This window comes from Scyliorhinus canicula, chromosome 1 (assembly GCF_902713615.1).
Source record: "Scyliorhinus canicula chromosome 1, sScyCan1.1, whole genome shotgun sequence".
Taxonomy (NCBI): domain Eukaryota; kingdom Metazoa; phylum Chordata; class Chondrichthyes; order Carcharhiniformes; family Scyliorhinidae; genus Scyliorhinus; species Scyliorhinus canicula.
In genome coordinates, this window is record NC_052146.1 from 201,096,456 (window position 1) to 201,113,370 (window position 16,915).

Sequence of the window (16,915 nt, forward strand, 5' to 3'; positions counted from 1 at the left end):
ACCCGGTGGAAACCCACGTAGACATGGGGAGAAGATACAAACTCCACACAGTCACCCGAGGTAGGAATTGAACTCGGGTCCCTGGTGCTGTGAAACAGCAGTGCTAACCACTGTGCCACCATGCCTACAATAGGCTAGATCTTCCAGCTGTTCATGCTGACAGGGTCTTCAGTCCCACCGGCTGCACATCCCCACTGCAGGTGTCACAGCGACATGGGGTGGATTCAATGGGAGACACAACTGACAGTAGCAAGACCTGAAGATCCCACCATTGGCCGATAGCAGGTTGCTTCTCGCCACTGAGAAACATGCCTTAGGGAGGCCAGAGAATTTGCCCCTTCAATTTATTGCTGTCCATGTGCCTGTCCAAGAGTTGTTTAAATGTCCCTAATGACTCTGACTCCACCACCTCCGCTGGCAGTGCATTCCACGCACCCACCACTCTTTGTGTAAAGAACCTACCTCTGACACCTCCCCTATACCTTCCTCCAATCACCTTAAAATTATGTCCCCTTGTGACAGCCATTTCCACCCTGGGGAAAAGTCTCTGGCTATCCACTCTATCCATGCCTCTCATCACCTTGTACACCTCTATCAAGTCACCTCTCTTCCTTCTTCACTCCAGTAAGAAAAGCCCTCGCTCAATCAACCTTTCTTCATAAGTGATGCCCTCTAGTCCAGGCAGCATCCTGGTAAATCTCCTCTGCACCCTCTCTAAAGCATCCACAACATTCCTACAATGAGGCGACCAAAACTGGACACAATATTCCAAGTGTGGTCAAATCAGGGTTTTATAACGCTGCAACAAAACCTCACAGCTCTTGAACTCAAACCCCCTGTTAATGAAAGCCAACACACCATCCACCTTCTTAACAACCCTATCAACCTGGGTGGCAACTTTGAGGGATCTATGTACGTGGACCCAAGATCCCTCTGTTCCTCCACACTTCCAAGAATTCTGCCTTTTAACCCTGTAGTCAGCATTCAAATTCGACCTTCCAAAATGAATCACTTCACATTCATCTAGGTTGAACTCCATCTGCCACTTCTCAGCCCCGATCTGTTGATGTCCTGTTGTAACCTGCAACAGCCCTCAACAGTATCTACAACTCCACCAACCTTCGTGACATTGCCAAACTTACTAACCCACCCTTCCACTTCCTCATCCAAGTCATTTATGAAAACCACAAAGAGCAGAGGTCCCAGAACAGATCCCTGCGGGACACCACTGGTCACTGACCTCCGGGCGGAATAATTTCCATCCACTACCACTCGCTGTCTTCTTTCTGCCAGCCAATTCTGTATCAAGACTGCCAAATTTCCCAGTATCCCATGCCCCCTAATTTTCTGAATGAGACTATAATGGGGAACCTTATCAAATGCCTTACTGAAATCCATATACACCACATCCACTGCCCGACCTTCATCAATGGGTCTCGTCACATCCTCAAAGAATTCAATGGGGCTTGTGAGGCATGACCTGCCCCTCACAAAGCCATGCTGACTATCTTTAATCAAACTCCATTTTTCTAAATAATCATAAATCCTACATCTCTGAACACTTTCCAGTATTTTGCTCACCACAGACGCAAGACTGACGGGTCTGTAATTCCCAGGAATTTCCCTATTCCCTTTCTTGAACAGGGGAACAACAATCATATGGCACTACTCCAGAGGAAGCAAAGATCATCGTCAACGGCACAGCAATTTCCTCCCTCGCTTCCCGTAACAACCTTGAGTATATCCCGTTTGGCCCAGGGGACTTATCTATCCTGATGCCTTTCAAACTTTCCTGCACATCCTTCTTCTTAATAGCAACCGGTTTGAGCCTATTAACCTTGTTCACGCTGGTCTTAAGAGCAACAAGGTCCTTCTGTCTCATGAATACTAAAGTAAAATATTAATTTTGGGCCTCCCCTCACTCATCCAACTTCTTCCATTGGGCAGGAGATACAAAAGTCTGAGAACACGCACAAACAGACTCAAAAACAGCTTCTTCCCCGCTGTTACCTAAATGACCCTCTTATGGACTGATCTGATTAATAATATACCTCTGTATGCTTCACCCGATGCCGGTGTCTATGTATTTACATTGTGTACCTTGTGTTGCCCTATTATGTATTTTCTTTTCTTTTCTTTTCTTTTCATGTACTTAATGATCTGTTGAACTGCTCACAGAAAAATACTTTTCACTCTACCTCGGTACACGTGACAATAAACAAATCTAAATCCAAATCCCTACCTCCTCAGACTCCAGGCACAAATTCCCTCCACTATCGCTAATCAGCCCTACTCTCACTGTGTTTCTCACATAGTGTAAAACACCTTGGGGTTTTCTCTAATACTTCTCACCAGGACTTTTTCATGCCTCCTTCTAGCTCTCCTAAGTCTATTTTTGAGTTACTTCCTGACTGCCTTGTAACTTCTAGAGCCATGCCAGATACTTGCTTCCACAACTTTAAGTAAGCTTCCTTCTTCCTCTTGACTAGAAGCTCCACTTCTCTTGTCATCCAAGGCTCCTTTACCTTACCATTCCGTCCTCGTCTCTGTGGGACAAAACTATTCAGCACTCACAGCAAGTGCTCCTTAAACAACCCCCACATTACTGTTGTGCATTTCCCTAAGAACATCTGTTCCCAATTTATGCTCCTCAGCTCCTGTCTGATAGCAGTATAAATTCCCCCTCCCCAATTAATTACATTCCCACACCGTCTGTTCCTATCCCTCTCCATGACTATGGTAAAGATCAAGGAGTTCTGGTCACTGTCACCGAAATGCTCTCCCACCGAGACATGGGACACATGGCTTGGTTCATTGCCAAGCACCAAATCCAATATGGCCTCCCCTCGAGTTGGCCTATCTACACATTGAGCCCGTTCAACAGCTACCCTATCCTCTGATCATAGATCTCATTCCTGTCCCCCTGCTCTACTAGTTTAAACCCTCCCGGAACGCTTTAGCAAACCTCCCGCCCAGGTTATTGGTGCCTCTCCAGTTTAGGTGCCCCGTCCTTCATGTACAGGTCCCACCTTCCCCAGAAGGTATCCTAATCTACATATCTGAAGCCTTCCCTTCTGCACCAGCCCTATAGTCATTTGTTCAGCTGCACTCGCTCTCTGTTCCTTGCCTCATTAGCACGAGGCACCAGTAGCAATCCTCAGATTATTACTCTGCTTGTCCTAATCTTCAGCTTCCAACCTAACTCCCTAAAATCACTTTTTAGATTCTCATCCCTTTTCTGAGCTATGTCGTTGGTGCCAATGTGCACCACGACTTCTGGTTTTTCCCCCTCCTCCTTAAGAATCCTACAGACTTGATCCAAGACATCCCTAACCCTGGAACCCGGGAGGCAACATACCTTTTAGGAATCTCGTTCATGAGGAATTCTCCCTGTAAATCCTCTTTATCACCTCCTCTGCCTCCCGGATGATCCTAAGCTCATCCAGCTCCAGCTCCAGTTCCCTAACGCGGTCTCCGAGGAGCTGGAGTTGGGTGCACATCCCGCAGGTGTAGTCAGTGGGGACACTAGTGGTGTCCCTTACCTCCCACATCCTACAGGAGGACCATGCAGCTGCCCTAGCTTTCATCCCCTCTGATCTGAATTCCCAAAGAGATTTAAAAGGAAAAACAAAATAAAGATTAAACACTCGTTAGGCCCTTAAAAAAAGAAAAAATGCTGCTAATCTCTCAAATGAATCCTCTAAAATTGGTGATTCTGTTGAATGATACAAATATAGCTTGCCTCCCTCTTGAACAAAAACTGGCCTGTTTCTGCAGGTAAGAGGTCCTGAGAAATCCTAGGCCCGGATCCGCCCCTTCTGCTGGATTTATTCGCTTATCGCCCGCTTGGCTCTGTCCACCGGCTGCTGTTCCCATGATTTCCTGTCTGTTTCTTCAGGTAAGAGGTCATGAGAAATACTTGAGAAAAACTCTGACCAGTCGCAAGGCTCCGCCCTCCGGACACTGCTCCCGCAATTCCCGGCTGCTCCTGGAGTTCCTGTGAAGGTAATTTACCGAGTAAGACTAGGTAATTTCCCGAGCGTCAAACAGGTGCCTACCCCGATTTCAACGTTGGGAGCTATTCTCTGCCCAATCGCATTTCGCGATTTCAGGGTCAGCAAGCGGAGAATCCTGCCCCCCATCTTATTGTGTGGAATATTGCACTCTCCCCAGGTTTCATAGTGGGAGGGATATTTAATTGGGTGAGACAGTGGTGGTTGTCAGCCCAGCCATATTCCCGTCTCCCTAAATATGTCCGGGGTGGGAAGGCTTGTGGATCGCCTATCAATTATACCATCAATCGAGGCCCTAAGAGTCTTATCCTGTCACCAATGGCAGGGTTCATAATGTGGGAACCGCAAGAAAACCCTGGCATGTTTGCAGGCTCCCAGGGGGAATCTGTATTCAAAGGCACTCAATGCCTGATTGAGGCACCCGGAATTAGAGAAGAATGGGGGGCAGTGTTTTGTGAGATTTACCTCCCTTGCCTTTGCTGCCAATTAAACTCCCCCCTCCCCTTCTCCACCAACCAACTTCCTTGCCAGGATCCATCCTTGATCCTAGGTTTTGGATGGGTGGATCCCAGGAAAGATCCACTGGTAGTCTGTTACGAGCTTAAGTGGTCCAAGATTCATGGGCCTTCTTGAAAGGAGGTGACATTGGGGGTCTCGCAACAGTTACCTGATTGTTAAAAACACAACTTTATAAAAACAGTCATGTTTTCAATTGTCTCCGGATCCACGGTGACACAAGGACAATGTGCAAACTCCACGTGGGCAGGTGACGCGGGGCCGGAATCGAACCCGGGTCCTCGGCGCCGTGGGCAGCAGTGCCAATAAAACATTTTTAATGCCAATTAATACCCTCACCCTAATTGCTTACCCATTAATTTTCTTCAATTTCTCAGAAATTATCATTGAAACAATTGCCTCCTAGTTGGATGCAGTTGGGGGCTGTTTAGCACACTGGGCTAAATCGCTGGTATCGAAAGCAGACCAAGGCAGGCCAGCAACACGGTTCGATTCCCATAACAGCCTCCCCGAACAGGCGCCGGAAGGTGGCGACTAGGGGCTTTTCATAGTAACTTCATTGAAGCCTACTCGTGACAATAAGCGATTTTCATTTCATTTCATTCATCAGACTATTCGTTATCAGGGTGAACAACATTATTTTGGTAGTAACACTGTACAACATGTTTAGGATTTTAAAGTTCAGTGTTCTACTGCTGTGTTATCTGTCAGGACACATGCAGGGCTATTTAAAATGGCAGTAAATTATTGTGACATGCAGCAGGCCTTCCGGTTTGGTTTCTGGAAAATTGTCAGCCTGCCTTATTGCTCACATGATGAACTTTGCCGATCTTTAGACATTTAAGCATTGCCTGCAGGTTTTAAACATCTTTGTCAAATCGACTGATGACCTTTTCAACTCTGAAGCTGACGGTTAGGGATATTTTTATCAAAATGAACAACAGAACTAATGTCAAAGGAGATATGGATGATATGAATTCATCGTCTTAGAAAGCTCTTCGGGAACGCTTTACACGTTGGAGTTGAAAAAAATAAAATTTAAAATAGATTTTTTTTAAAGTTAGAACAGAGAGTGAAAGTAAAACACTCGCAATTTTGTAAAAATTTAGATTGTTTGCCAACGCTTATTTTTGTTCTGCAGAATTGATATTACAGAACTACCCTGAGTAGCTGTATTGCTGGCATCAAAGATTAGAATTTTCAATGCAGAAGAGCCCACAGTGCCTGTGCTGAGGTTAGCTCCTGAGTAATTATCCGTTTTAGTTCCAATTTTGTGACGTTGCTCCCTGTTTGTGAATATTAATACTTACCTCCCTGACATGTTTAATTACTTTTAAATGCCAAGTTTGACCCGCAATAATCACTATTTGTAGTACATTCCAATATCGTTTTGTACCATCATTTCTCCTCAGCTCCCATTTTATGCTGTGTGGATGAATCCCACACTTTTTGTTTGGCGCAGGTTAACCAAAACATTTCTAAGGACAGGATTCTGTATCCGCGTTTGCCTGTCGACCGGAGAATCCCGCCCGAGGTCAATGGAGTTCGCCATTGTCCGTCTCTCATCGTGGCATACTTGCGGCAGAAGAATCCAGCCCAAAGTGCCATTTTGGGCGAGTTTGGCCGGCTGTTTCCTGCTGTCTTTTTGGGTGAGATCTCCATCGGTATTCACCCACACTTAGGGAGCAGTCTACCCAAATGGAAACAGTGCGCGATTACTGGGTGTTTCCCAGCGCTCCGAATGCCGGGAAACACCACGCTATTGAACGGCTATTTGAGTAGGTTGGGGGAACCTGCAGTCAAACCCACACTTAGTCTCATTTTCTGCACTGCTCGCCAATACTCCTCAGTGCAGAAGAGGATCGGGGCGCCATTTCTCAACCACTCAATGCGACCCCCAAGTCCCACCCCCAACTCACATATAAGGAGGTCCTCAAGCTCTCCCTACTGCGCCCTTACAGGACACACCCAGGCCTGATCTCCATTGCGATAAAAATGCCAGCCTGGCACCTTGGTACTGCCGCTGCAGTTCCTGTTCACAATTGCCAGTACCACAATTCTCCACCTCCCCCCCCCCCCCCCCCCCCGTGCTCGGTGAGTGTGCCGCGCCAATGATCCACTGCCTCAGGCCCGCCCTGTTATTCTCTGTCCCTGACTGGCCAAATTCCCAACCACTCATGGTCCCACCATCCGTGATACCCGTGTGGCGGCTGCAGACTCAGTCCGGGCAATGTTATTTTCCTGAAGAGCCCATCCAATTTCTTCATCCTCGTCCTCTCCGCATTCATCACCAGTTGAAGAGTAAGTGGAGATGAGGAGGAGATGAGGAGAAATATTTTTCCTCAGAGGGTTGTGAGTATGTGGAATTCTCTTCCCCAGGAATAATACTTGCTTATTGTCACAAGTAGGCTTCAATTAAGTTACTGTGAAAAGCCCCTAATCGCCACATTCCGGCACCTGTTCGGGGAGGCCGGTACGGGAATTGAACCTGTGCTGCTGGCCTTGTCCTGCAGTACTAGCCAGCTGTTTAGCCTACTGTGCTGGAGGTTGGGTGACTCATATATACAAGATAGATTTTTGATAGAGAAGAGGGGCAATGTTTATGGGGGTCTGCTGTAAGTTAATGGGCGGGGTTTTCCGATCCTTCTGGTCAGCGGGATCTTCAGGACACTAGTGTCTTCAAATACTAGTGTTTTGTGTTTAAACAAAGGAGATTACAAGGGGATGAGAGAAGAACTAGCTAAGGTAGACTGGGAGCTAAGACTTTATGGTGGAACAGTTGAGGAACAGTGGAGAACCTTCCAAGCGATTTTTCACAGTGCTCAGCAAAGGTTTATACCAACAAAAAGGAAGGACGGAAGAAAGAGGGAAAATCGACCCTGGATATCTAAGGAAATAAGGGAGAGTATCAAATTGAAGGAAAAAGCATATAAAGTGGCAAAGATTGCTGGGAGATTAGAGGACTGGGAAATCTTTAGGGGGCAACAGAAAGCTACTAAAAAAGCTATAAAGAAGAGTAAGATAGAGTATGAGAGTAAACTTGCTCAGAATATAAAAACAGACAGTAAAAGTTTTTACAAATATATAAAACAAAAAAGAGTGGCTAAGGTAAATATTGGTCCTTTAGAGGATTTTGTGTCGGTCTTCACAGTGGAAGACACAAATAACATGCCAGCGACTGATAGAAATGAGGCTATGACAGGTGAGGACCTTGAGAGGATTGTTATCACTAAGGAGGGAGTGATGGGCAAGCTAATGGGGCTAAAGGTAGACAAGTCTCCTGGCCCTGATGGAATGCATCCCAGAGTGCTAAAAGAGATGGCTAGGGAAATTGCAGATGCACTAGTGATAATTTACCGAAATTCACTAGACTCTGGGGTGGTCCCGGTGGATTGGAAATTAGCAAACGTGACGCCACTGTTTAAAAAAGGAGGTAGGCAGAAAGCAGGAAATTATAGGCCAGTGAGCTTAACTTCGGTAGTAGGGAAGATGCTGGAATCTATCATCAAGGAAGAAATTGCGAGGCATCTGGATAGAAATTGTCCCATTGGGCAGACGCAGCATGGGTTCGTAAAAGGCAGGTCATGCCTAACTAATTTAGTGGAATTTTTTGAGGACATTACCAGTGCAGTAGATAACGGGGAGCCGATAGATGTGGTATATCTGGATTTCCAGAAAGCCTTTGACAAGGTGCCACACAAAAGGTTGCTGCATAAGATAAAGATGCATGGCATTAAGGGTAAAGTAGTAGCATGGATAGAGGATTGGTTAATTAATAGAAAGCAAAGAGTTGGGATAAATGGGTGTTTCTCTGGTTGGCAATCAGTAGCTAGTGGTGTCCCTCAGGGATCCGTGTTGGGCCCACAATTGTTCACAATTTACATAGATGATTTGGAGTTGGGGACCAAGGGCAATGTGTCCAAGTTTGCAGATGACACTAAGATGAGTGGTAAAGCGAAAAGTGCAGAGGATACTGGAAGTCTGCAGAGGGATTTGGATAGGTTAAGTGAATGGGCTCGTGTCTGGCAGATGGAATACAATGTTGACAAATGTGAGGTTATCCATTTTGGTAGGAATAACAGCAAACGGGATTATTATTTAAACAATAAAATATTAAAGCATGCCGCTGTTCAGAGAGACTTGGGTGTGCTAGTGCATGAGTCACAGAAGGTTGGTTTACAAGTGCAACAGGTGATTAAGAATGCAAATGGAATTTTGTCCTTCATTGCTAGAGGGATGGAGTTTAAGACTAGGGAGGTTATGTTGCAATTGTATAAGGTGTTAGTGCGGCCACACCTGGAGTATTGTGTTCAGTTTTGGTCTCCTTACTTGAGAAAGGACGTACTGGCGCTGGAGGGTGTGCAGAGGAGATTCACTAGGTTAATCCCAGAGCTGAAGGGTTGGATTATGAGGAGAGGTTGAGTAGACTGGGACTGTACTCGTTGGAATTTAGAAGGATGAGGGGGGATCTTATAGAAACATTTAAAATTATGAAGGGAATAGATAGGATAGATGCGGGCAGGTTGTTTCCACTGGCGGGTGACAGCAGAACTAGGGGACATAGCCTCAAAATAAGGGGAAGTAGATTTAGGACTGAGTTTAGGAGGAACTTCTTCACCCAAAGGGTTGTGAATCTATGGAATTCCTTGCCCAGTGAAGCAGTTGAGGCTCCTTCATTACACGTTTTTAAGGTAAAGATAGATAGTTTTTTGGAGAATAGAGGGATTAAGGGTTATGGTGTTCGGGCCGGAAAGTGGAGCTGAGTCCACAAAAGATCAGCCATGATCTAATTGAATGGCGGAGCAGGCTCGAGGGGCCAGATGGCCTACTCCTGCTCCTAGTTCTTGTGTTCTTGTGACACGCCGAAGGTGACCCGCTATGGTGCGTTCACCCATGGCCCGGTGATCAAGAGGGGAGCCATGCTGCTGGCAGGAGGGTGTTGGAGATGGCTGGGGGGACTGGTGGGGGGTGGACCGGGGTGGCGAGGGGGTTCCAGGTGGACACTATTTGGCCGGCTGGGTTGAAAATTAAATGAAATTAAAATCGCTTATTGTCACAAGTAGGCTTCAAATGGAGTTACTGTGAAAAGCCCCTAGTCGCCGCATTCCAGCACCTGTTCAGGGAGGCTGGTACGGGAATTGAACCGTGCTGCTGGCCTGCCTTGGTCTGCTTTCAAAGCCAGTGATTTAGCCCTGTGCTAAACCAGCCCCTGTAAAAATGTCTTTAAAAATGCCTTTAAAAATGTCGGCCAGGACCTGATTCTGGGATGTAGTCCTCCTATAGATGTCTGGGTCCTTGGCCAAGAATGCATCAATACAGTGGTTCATGCACGGCCAGCTCCATGTTGTGCAGCGCGACCACTGCAGGTCGTCGCCGTGCACATACACAGCCGACTTTTTCATTGTAAAACTAGACACTTCCTCCGGACATAGCCTCAAAATTGGAGAATCCAGCCCACAATGCCTGGACTTTACACATTCCCTGAATAACAGCTGAAAGATTATTGGTGGGATTCTCCATCCATTCATGGCAGTGGGATTCTGCAGTCCCGCTGCAGTGAATGGGAGATTTGGCTGATAGCCAAATTCTCCGTCCTCACTAACAGTGGCAGTGGTGCAGTCTCGCAATGAAGAATTGTGGCCTATATATAAGATTCTGTTTGAAGTTTCTGGTTAATTAATGAGAATGAGTGAAGTAAATACAGTACAGCAAAATATAACACAATATCCAGCACGCACAGGCATCCGGTTTGCAGATAACTTTCCTCTCTCGCGAGCTTCTAATTCCACATTTCCCTCAAGTCACCAACCTTCTTATTTCTCCCTTGCTTTTTTAGAGTAAATTATTTTGGTACTGCGCCACAATCTGCTGAGCATTAAGAAGTTTTATCACTCCAGGAAATGTTCTTTGTTAAAGAGTTTTGTAAGCCTGTAAAAATTACATATGATCCTGAACCTGAGCCAGTGGACTCATTAAGGCATGTAACGTTGTGCAGACTGCACCACTAGCATCTTCAGTTCAGCAAGAAACAGCAGGTAGGAAAAGGAAGAGAGTGGATATAAGTAGGATGCAAATCCAGCTCTGCTTTCATGTTCTCAACAAGAAATGCAGCAATTGTATTTTTTTTTCTTTAAATTTAGAGTACCCAATTCATTTTTTCCAATTAAGGGGCAATTTAGTGTGGCCAATCCACCTGTCTTGCATATCTTTGGGTTGGGGGGGGCGAAACCCACACAAACACGGGGAGAATGTGCAAACTCCACATGGACAGTGACCCAGAGCCGGGATTGAACCTAGGACCTCGGCGCCGTGAGGCAGCAGGGCTAACCCACTGTGCCACCGTGCTGCCCAGTAATTGTATTATAACGTGAAAGTTTCTTCACCACTGAAGAAATAATGATCCATTATAATGCAGGAAGAAGAATGGAGGCAGGTGTCATGCACTCCAGAGCTTAGTTAGTGATTTAAATAGCTTTATTAACAATTTACTGGCATGTTTATATTGTCCGGTAATAATGGGAGTAATTTTTTAGAAGAATGGAAGAGCAGGTAAATTGGGGTTAGATTTTTACCAAGTTTGGAGCCTTTAAAAATGTCGGCCAGGACCTGATTCCGGGATGTAATCCTCTTATAGATGTCTGGGTTCTTGGCCAAGAATGCATTAATACAGCTGTCTACATGCCACCCAGGCGGAAGCGAAGAAGGCGCTTCATGAATTGTACACCGCTATAATCTTTTTAATTATCTTTTTATTAGTGTCACAAGTAGGCTTACATTAACACTGCAATGAAGTTACTGTGAAAAGCCCCTAGTCGCCACACTCCGGCCCCTGTTCGGGTACACTGAGGGAGAATTCAAAATGACCAATTCACCTAACAAGCACGTCTTTCAGAACTTGTGGGAAGAAACCGGATCACCTGGAGGAAACCCACGCAGACACAGGGAGAACATGCTGTGACCCAAGCGGGAAGTGAACCTGGGTCCCTGACACTGTGAAGCAACAGTGCTAACAGGTGGTGCATGATTTTATTTTCTGTTTGCTGTGCCCCTTTAAAAAGAGGCACTTCTTTGTTTTGTTTGATCACATGTGGGTAGCCCAGTTATAGCTGAAGTGAAGAAAAGGCATCTTCAAAGTGAAGAGGCAGAACAAAGACCAAGAAAATGTTTCAAATAACAAAATCGACCTTTGTCTTTCTTTCACAAATGTTGCTGGAGTTTCCGTGATCCTTTCGGGTCATATTCTGCTCCTGGTACAATAAAACAAATGTTCATTTTTCTCTTCACCAGTCTGGGTAAATGGAGAGGGATAGCAAAAGTAGGAGTGTAAAAACACAACCGGCAAGTATTTTTTCCTTTACTCTTTCTTTTTTTGAAATAAATTTCAAGTATTCAATTTTTTTTCCCAATTAAGAGGCAATTTGTCATGGCCAATCCACCTACCCTGCACATTTTGGGCTGTGATAGTGAGACCCACGCAGGCACGGGGAGAATATGCAAACTCCACATGAACAGTGACCCAGGTCCTCGGCGCTGTGAGGCAGCAGTGCTAACCACTGCGCCACCGTTCCGCTCTTCCTTTACGCTTTCATGAAATCCTCTGTGAAAGTCATTGGCATGGCCAACATTTGTTGCCCATGCCTATTTGCCCATGCAAGCAACCCACATTATTGTGGGTCCGTAGTCACAATGGGTCAGACCAAGAAATGGTGGCAGATTTCCTTCCCCAAAGAGCCGGCAGTAAATGAGATGGGTTTTTACAATGATCGATGATAGTTTCATAATTATCAAGGCTAGATTTGAATACCAGATTTTCAATTAATTGGGATGGAATTTTCCGGCTGTTCGCTGGCAGGGATTCTCTCGTCCCACCGACAGTGCACCCCTGCCCATGGGTTTCCTGGTGGTTTGGGGTGGCTTCAATGGGAAACATTCTCCACCATCATTGGTAACAGGGTTGGTTCGCAATGGAGAATCCTGGCCCTGAAGTTGACATCATGGGAATTGAAAACATGGATTACTAAGCCAATGGCATTACCACGATACCATTGTCTCCCCTTTGGGCAGCGATATTAAGAATGATCAACCAGCATTGTGGTGACCCCATGTAAGATGGGAGAAGCTGGTAGAGGAAGAAAGATACATTCAACACATTCCGATATCTGTTATTTTAACACAATCCTTTTTATCTCAAATGGACACAGGCCTCAATTAAAGCAATGGATAAAGGAATATCTCACAAACGCATAGAATTCCCCTCTTACTGGAGGCAATGGTAACATTTGCCAAATATTGTGGGGTTTTGTTCATTAGTCGTTAACGATCAGAAATTTTTAGATAGGACTTTGCGCCAAGTGATAAAATAAATGCAATAAAGTACAGGAGATAATTAATTGTATAAATTTGGAGAAAATGCCATCTTGATGCACCAAATGGGCATTTTGATTTCACCCTGTCTTCGAGGTACCTTCGTGTCAGCTTTGATGGAAAATCTTGCAACTTTCAACCGTGCTGCCCATGTTATTGATAGTTGACAGCATTTTACCACAACAGTAGAATAATGGAAGTAGATGTTGACACTATGGCGACGATCATCTCCTGGGAGACCGTCGAGCAATTGCACATTTCTTTTTCCACCCATAGGATCCCTGAGTTGCTTGTAGTGGATGACGGGACCCCTTTTACGCGCAAAGAATTTTCCACTTTTGTGAAAAATGTCCACACTTCCCCTTACCATCCAGCATCTTGGCAGACCGGCGCGCAGATGGTTAGACGGGGGTTAACAAAACAAACGTCAGGCTCATTGGACGCCAGGCTGGCACATATTTCTCGTAAAGGACCATGCCACATGCAGTAATTGGGGTGGCCGCCACTGAGGTGCTCATAGGTTTTGTACCCGACTGAGTTTGATTCGCCTGGACATCGACGCAAAGGTGCACCATAACCAAGATTTGCAAGGGCATTGCCCAGTTCGACGTCAACCTCTTCAACACTTCACACCTGACGATGCAGTGTTCATTTGTAACTTCAACGACGGTGCTCGCTGGCTCCCTTGGATTTTCAACCGTCAAACAGGACCAGTTGCTTATCAAGTTCAAGTCCAGGGGCAACTGATGAGACAGCATTTGGATCACATTCGCTCATGGCTCCCTCATGAAGTTCCTCGGGAGAAACTGATCCTGGATCTCCGACTCCATTGCCAAACCAAGCATCTGTGACGCCTCCAGTCTATCCTAACGTCGACATGCCCAACATTGTATCTTGCGATTCTGAAATGGAGACACAGACGTCTGAGGTCCCGGATGCTGATTCAACTGTTCAGCCACCTCCTGCAGATTGTCCACCATGGCGTTCCTGCTGCAGTCGACATATACGCTGACAGATCCACAACGATTTGCCGGAAGCAAAGAGAGTCCGATATCCTCTGCCTGTTCCTCCTTCTCCTCCTCATCGGTCGTCGGGGGTGGGGGGGGGGGGGGGGGGGGGGGGGGGGGACACTTCATTAACCATTGTCTAAAAGGTTGGCCAGTAAGGCATTGACCAGAGAAGGAACCCAGTAGGGTGCTCCTGGATAGCCTATATACCATTATTGTAAATTAATCTACATTCTTTATTTTACTCGGTGTGGACTCCCCGTGTCTTTATTAAAGTATCCAATACGCATCATTGTGTCAAATTAAGATGCTCTGCGTGTTTAAGAACTAGATGTGGAGATGCCGGTGTTGGACTGGGGTAGCACAGTAAGACGTCTTACAACACCAGGTTAAAGTCCAACAGGTTTGTTTCAAACACGAGCTTTCGGAGCACTGCTCTGAAAGCCTGTGTTTGAAACAAACCTGTTGGACTTTAACCTGGTGTTGTAAGACTTCTTAAGAACTAGAGGCAGGGAATGCTGAAATATTCGGCTGTCCTGGCAGCATCTGTGGGGCAAGAAAGAGAGTTAACATTTTGGGTCGATAACCTTTCATTGAAACTGGAAAGAGTGAGAGATGGATCATGATTTAAGAAGGTAGAGAGGCAAGGGAAGGGGCGTGTGGGAAGAACAAATAGGAAAAATTGCAATAGACTGGAAGGAAGGAGAAATTAAATGACAAAATGGATAAAGGTGCCATGCAACAATAATGACTTACATTTATAGAGTGTCTTTAACGTCACAATACAGGCCAAGGTGCTTCATTTGGACATTATAAAACAAGTGTCAACTGTCCCGAGTCAAACAGAATGAAAGACTTATCAAATGGTTATAGGAGAGATGGAGGCCATTCAGTCCAACATGTCTGTGCCAGCTCTCTGCAAGAGCAACACACCGAGTCCCGCGTCCTGCCTTCTCCCCTTTTACTTATATAGGGCGGGGTTCTCCGTTGTCCGATGCCGAAATCGGCAACGGACATTTGGCGGAGAATGGCTCCTGACACCGAAATTGTGGCAGGCGCCGGTTTGATGTTGGGTCGCGATGCTCCGCCCACTCAAAATCGGCATAATCGGGACACACGCCGCGCACAATCGCAACCCCGTTTGAACATCATTATCGAGCCCACCCACGATGCTCCACCTCCGATGGGCCGAGTTCCCGATGGCATGAGTCACGTATGGGCTCTGCGGTCGTGAGCCTGGCATAACGGCTGCTGAGAAAGGGCATGCAGACAGTATCCAGCACTGCCATATTCCACCGAGAGCATTGTCGCTGGCTGGCCAGGAGGTGGGTTGTGGGGTCGAGGTGAATGGGTCTGCGGTCTAGCACACTCGCCGGCATCTTTTCCAGCGCGATCGGTGTGTGTATGTGGTGTAGGCATATGCGCGGCTGCAGCCTGTCAGCCGTGTGCATTTCCAGCACACCCCCGACGGTTCTCCCATTGTTTTCCATGGATTCTGCAGCACCGGTGCTAGCCCCTTCCTTCCTTCCTTCCTCCATTCTTTCCTCCTCCCTTCTTTCCTTCCTTCTTTCCATCTCGCTTTCCATCTCTCTTTCGTTCTTTGTTACTTTCTTTGTTTCTTTCTTTCTTTCCTTCTTTCTTTCCTTCTTTCTTTCTTTCTTTCTTTCTTTCTTTCTTTCTTTCTTTCTTTCTTTCTTTCTTTTCTTTCTTTCCTTCTTTTCTTTCTTCCCACTAAGTAAAACAACGCAATGCACAATTCTTTTGATTTAAATCAATGCTCTTTAACTCTGCATGTTTGTGATGGCTGCCATCCAAAGTACTCCCCTCTGAGGGCTGCGGTCTGTTAAATCCACATGGCATTGGTTCTGGGTTATTAAACCTTAAATAACTGTTTCAACATCAGCAGCCACAATGGGGAAACGGTGCGTAAATAAGTCGAATTTATTCTTCCTTTAGCACTACCATTTGACTTTGCACATCACACCATTTTTCTGCCTTTTGAAGACTCCCTTTCTCCTCTGAATCTCTGCCTGTGCAACATTTAGAGGGAAACTGGAGTTAGGGAAACAAAATGTGATATCAGTAAAAAGCATAGGTAGATTTTTCAAGTGTGTGTAGGACTGCTCTGAATATTTCTCCCCCCCCCCCCAGCAAAAACAGATTCACCAACTATAACATTTCCATCCGAGGTCAACGGATCTTTCAAGGGTCTGCCAAATTGTCCATTCCATCCACAACAATTCCCATAGCGGATGGGAATATGAAAGCCATTTGCACCACCCTCCTCCACTCTCCCAAATAATATTCAGTTTCACACATCAGCTCTGTTTCTCTTTGGGGTGATTTTTACTGCCTACATCCATTCATTTCAATGGGAAAAAAATCCTATGCGGTAGACTTTGCTCACTGATCCACCAAGGAGCGACAACATTTTTATGCTTAAGGCTGGATTCTAGTATTTCAATCTGACAACACTGCAGTTAGGGAATGGCACCTCTCTTTGCTACAGGTTTTAGCCCAGTTGCCAGGTAATTCCATATTTCACAGTTAGAATTAAGAACCTTGATTGCTGAACCCCCTCACCACTCCCTCCAGATGGAGGGGAAATGGTTGTTGGGGAGGGGGGGAGGTTAAAACATAGGGGCTGGATTCTCCGATTCTGGGGCTATGTCCCCACGCCGGCATGGAAATGGTGGCATTTTACGCCGGTAAAATCGGCGTTAAACGGGCACCAATTCCCCATTTTGCTGGGGGCTAGCAGGATGGGCAGCGCAGAGCACCCGGATCTTGCTGCCAATACGCTGATGAGAATTGCCAGGTCTGTGGCCGCGCATGCGCATGGCAGCGGCCGTGCATGCTACATGGTGCTTTGCAACCGGCCTGTGAAATAGTCAACCCCTTTGGCTGGGTTACGCACCCCCGGCCACACCCCCACAGTACCCAACCCCGAATAATATCCCACCTGCCCGCGGATCGGCCCTGTCCCGACTGTGGCGGCACTGGACTGAGTGCGCA